This window comes from Pseudochaenichthys georgianus, chromosome 22 (genome assembly GCF_902827115.2).
Source record: "Pseudochaenichthys georgianus chromosome 22, fPseGeo1.2, whole genome shotgun sequence".
Lineage (NCBI taxonomy): Eukaryota > Metazoa > Chordata > Actinopteri > Perciformes > Channichthyidae > Pseudochaenichthys > Pseudochaenichthys georgianus.
Window position 1 is genome coordinate 8,213,896 of NC_047524.1, and position 4,730 is coordinate 8,218,625.

The window sequence follows — 4,730 nt, forward strand, 5'->3', positions numbered from 1 at the left end:
GTACAAGACAGGGCTGGGGCTTACCAGGCGGCAATAAATAAAAAGGGGACGAGTCCAACTCAAAACCACCCGTGACACCGCAAACCAACCAATAGGACTCGTGAAGAAGAACACCACCACCAGGGACTGGGGTTGCTGCCACAGGCCCACAGCACCTGTCTGACAAGAGGAAGACGGTTAAAACCTCCACACAGTATTACACTTAAATAAACAACTAAATAAATAACCAAACAAATACAACCAAATGAATTAACATATCCAAATACAGTCTGTACGCAATGGTCAATGTTAAACAAGGAAAATATTAGTCTATAAACTAAATTAACAAAACATAATAATAAAACCAAAATAACAGTTTCTCAAATTAAACAGTGAGTTGTATCCGTGAGAATTGGTCGGCGAGTTCCTGGAGAGCCCGAACTGCTTCAGAGTCCAGAAGGGGGGGAGCGGGCACGTCACCAGCCACGGAGCTCGCAAAGCAACGGCAAGTTTATCCCAGCAGTGAGTCACTGCAAAGAGCCAAAACAGCAGGACCAGTTGTCCGAAGGTGGGCCAAACAATTAATTTAGGCCACGCCGTGCTCCAGCCACCAGCGAAGGAGTTGACGGGTGAGTCACGAGCTACGCCACACCCCTGTATTTATACTACCGGCACCGCCCATTAGTGACAAATGCGCGGAGGCGCATGGCACAGTGCCGTGCAGCGGTACGAGGGAGAAGACCTCCTGTCATACAAGCATGTCTAACACAGAAACATCTGTCTGTACTGACTTACCAAAAACTCTGACATGGGCACTGATTTGAACTGATTTGTCAGTTGAACATTTGCTGCCCTGCAGTTCAGAGAAAGATCTTTAATATTCTCATCAGCATTTTGCATTATTGTGGCTCCTTTCTTTGTGAGACTGCTCCCTCTAAGGAACCTTCTCATTATCTGTACAGGGACATGAGTTGTTCCATTGAAATATTTCAACAGGGTACCATTAAATGATTCGAAGGGAAATGTGGATGTGGCCCACAAAGGTCCCCAGTTCCTCACACTCCTAGAGATGTGCATCATTAGATGAGACATTATCTGTGCCATAAAACCCCTCAAATTGTCTGACAAACGTTTTCAATGCCTGTTCAGCTATTGCCACATCGCCCTCTCTGATCCTTTCTTGCAGGAGATGATACATGGCAAAAACCAAAAGGAAAAGGTGGTTCCAGTATTTTTTGGGCAGGATCCCATTCAAAACATGCAGGCAAAGCATAGAACAAAAGAAACCTCCACTCAGACGCCTTCCAAAACTTCCGTTCTTTGATAGATCGTAGTACTCTTGTGATCTTGGTCGGTGGCAAGATTGCCATAAGTTCCTTGTCAATCAGCTCAGTTTTGGTGCCTATGTACCACCGATTTTGATGGTTTGTGGAATCCAGCCACAGAGTCTGTCGAGTAACCCCGAGACATACTGTGCTGGTATTCAAGAACAAAGCCTTGGACCATTTGAAATGTGTCCAATTTCATTAGTTGACTTGGGCCTTTCACTCCCATGACAGGCTGCTGAGGTGTTGCGTTCATGGCATTGTCAAATGCTCAGCTTCAGTTTGAAGACCGGGCTCAGGACTAACATATGGATAAGGACCCCCACCTCTTTGATAACAGAAGTCACAACCATAAATGCCATTAAACTGCTTCGTATTTCAGATAAGTGGCCAGGCAACAGAATCTGAACTACATATTAGGGCATGCACCTTTGAAGTGCAACCATCTGCCCAGGTGATGCCATGAGTTTGAAGTTCAGCTCCCTCAATTTACTAATATTTTAGGGATTACTTGTGTGAACAGTTCACTATGGGTCCTCCCACACAGTATGTCAATGTTGTTTGGGTCCCAATATCAGGCCATTGAAATGCTACGTCTTATCATTTAGACTCTATAATCAATATTTGCTTAATATTGATTATCATCTCCTTGCTGCATGACTCATTTGGCATGGCTTTACGTCAAGTAAAACGTATACAGATTCCAGTTGGGAAAAACGCATTTATTAATAGTATTTTATTTTCCCTTTGATTGTTATCGTAGCTTACCGAGAAGAGAAGCAAAAGCCCCTCTGACTGAAGAATGAAATACTGCAATGGAGAGATTTTTAGGCATACGTGCATCAAATTTAAGGTTGTAAATAGAAAAGCACACCTTTAAGAGAAGGTTCCTGTATCCCACAAAGATGAACTGTTATTGCAATCCCACCTGTGATGGATTTCTGTTGGGTCTCTCTGCCCCCTGCCCCAGCCCAGCCTGGTGTCCCTCCTACATCTTCAGCACCCCTCCAGCTGTCTCATTCTGAAATGTGGACAATTTGTGCAGACAGTTAGTTACTAACAAGTAACTATAGTGTGACACACACCTACAGCTTCCCTGGCCATCCTGAGCAGTTTTAGTGTATGATTTATGTGAAGTGTCACATTGCTCCATGAAGAGGACATTTCTCAAATGTATGTTAATGCTGTACTGCTGTGTATACTACTTCCACATACCGGACACCCACAATGAAAAAATAGGTAATTAGTTTGGGTAGTTCTCTGATGGGAGAAATGCTCCTTTAAGAGAAGGTTCCTGGTAATCTCATAAATATTGAGTGTTATTGCAATCCCACCTGTGAGGGATTTGGGTTGGATCTCTCTGCCCCCTGTCCCTGCGCAGTCTGGTGTTCTCCTATAGCCACAGCAGCATCTCCAGCAGCAGACCCATTCTGAAGTTAGTACCAAGTGTATCAAGTTAGCCTCTAAATTGTACCATATACTCAGGTCAGGTCCCTGGCTTTCAATGTTAAAATTTTTATCATGTCAGTGAGTCAACTTTGCTCCAACAACACAATTTTACAGACACTTCAATCAACTAATTACAACCAAGCACTATGGTTATTTTCATACTGAGTTTGATCTAAAAGCACAGCAAATAAAGCAATCTGTATATCCGAAACCATCTCATCCCACCTGTGATGGATTTCTGTTGCGTCTCTCTGCCCCCAGCCCAGCCTGGTGTCCTACATCTTCAGCACCTCCTCCAGCTGTCTCATTCTGAAATGTGTGCAGACAGTTAGTTACTAACATTTTACTATAGTGTAACACCCACCACCCACGCCTCCCTTGTGTTAGTTAATTCTGTACTGCTGTGTATACTTCCACATACCGGCAGCGGACACCCACAATGACAACATAGGTAATGGGTAGTTTTTGTGCTTTAACATAGACTGGCCCAGAATACAGCTAGCTACTTCAAATATACTAAATGGAACGCTTAAAGGCAGGGAATTAAGCTCTTGAGTCATTTATGCATTATCAGTGTTCTGACCTGACTGCCAGCTCTCTTTCGTTTTCCTGATGTTGGTTGCAATGCAGCATCATCATGATGAACTGGAAGCTGTAAGCAAGTTTTCACCATCACCAACAATTTCATATTCTAAAAGCAGGCTCGTTAATTTTGAGAATTACTTCCTTCTAGGCTAAAATGTATTAACTTAGCAAGCATGCTCATCATATCTTGTTATTTAACCAATCAATACAAAACATACAACTTTAGATAATAAGCATCAACTATAGCTACTTACGTCTCTTTGGTGTTGTGCTGACATTCTGTTATGGACTTCGACATCACTGCTGGAAACACTGCTTGGAAAGCTTACCTCTTCTGCCCTTTGTCTAAAAAAAACACAGTATACAGTATAAGAAGGTGAAGTTATCATATGTGTCCATTAGTTAGCTAGATGTTAGAGCTATTATTATTATTATTATTATTATTTGTAATCCCACCCTGCCCTGCATATTTACAGTATTAGGAGCATTCTTAAAAAATAAATGAATAAATAATATATTAATAATAAAATATACACAGCATAGTTATCATTACCTTAGTGTGTCTGTATTCTGTTGATCCTTGTACTTTGACTGTACTGGTGGCATATTTATAATATATAATTGTTAGTCATTAGCTCCAACAACTAGCTAGCGTTAAACCCATAGATGTATAATGGTTAAACCCGACCAAGGGCTATAAAGTAACGGCTGGAACCGAATAATACTGGACCTGCATCACGTGATGCAGTACTCACGACGTCCAATCACAATGTAGCAGTTTGCGCGCCAACTGTGGTGGATCATCCAAGTGCATCGGTGGACGGAAGGTTATTGTTTGCAATTAAGCAGGCACACTACAACAATTCAACATGGACCTACCAACATTTGGACTGTTATATTTCCCAGACGGGTCGGTTAGAGCAGAAAATACATATATCATAAAGGATGTAAACAGGGCTGCAAAGTTACAGTTACCTGCATGGAAGACCTCGATTTGGAGCACGGCCGGATAGAGGTGATTTGGCCTGCCAACGTCGACCGCAAAAGGAGTCGAAGCCAGTTGCAGCCAAATTGCTGTTCGTAGGAGGTAAGTTCAAAATACAAGTTAAATGATTCGGAAGAATCTTTATAACGTATTCTAACTTTGGCTATAGTCTCTAGAATGTAACCTGATAACTTAATGCTAGTAGAAAGAGTTGCTTAGTGTCTAGCTAACTAGCTTGCTAGCTACGTTAGCTGGGTCCAATTATGAAGCTCTATTCAGTAAAAATGTGTATAAGGTGGTGGTAAATTATAACGTTAACATATGTTTCAAATTAGGGGTGTGGGATATTTATCTCTTAGATAAATATCTTAATTGTTATTTTTACTTATGAGCAATAAGGACTTGTG

The 4,730-nt window shown here is 41.8% G+C and overlaps 1 long non-coding RNA gene across 1 annotated transcript; it reads right to left on the minus strand.

Annotated features, from left to right (window-relative positions):
• Positions 1 to 2,649: 2,649 nt before the first annotated feature.
• LOC139436080 (uncharacterized) lies at positions 2,650 to 3,631 on the minus strand. Its single transcript, XR_011645293.1, has 4 exons — positions 3,593 to 3,631; positions 3,337 to 3,405; positions 2,979 to 3,062; positions 2,650 to 2,734 (listed from the first exon to the last, which is right to left on the minus strand). It is a non-coding gene; the product is annotated as an uncharacterized lncRNA (long non-coding RNA).
• Positions 3,632 to 4,730: the final 1,099 nt, after the last annotated feature.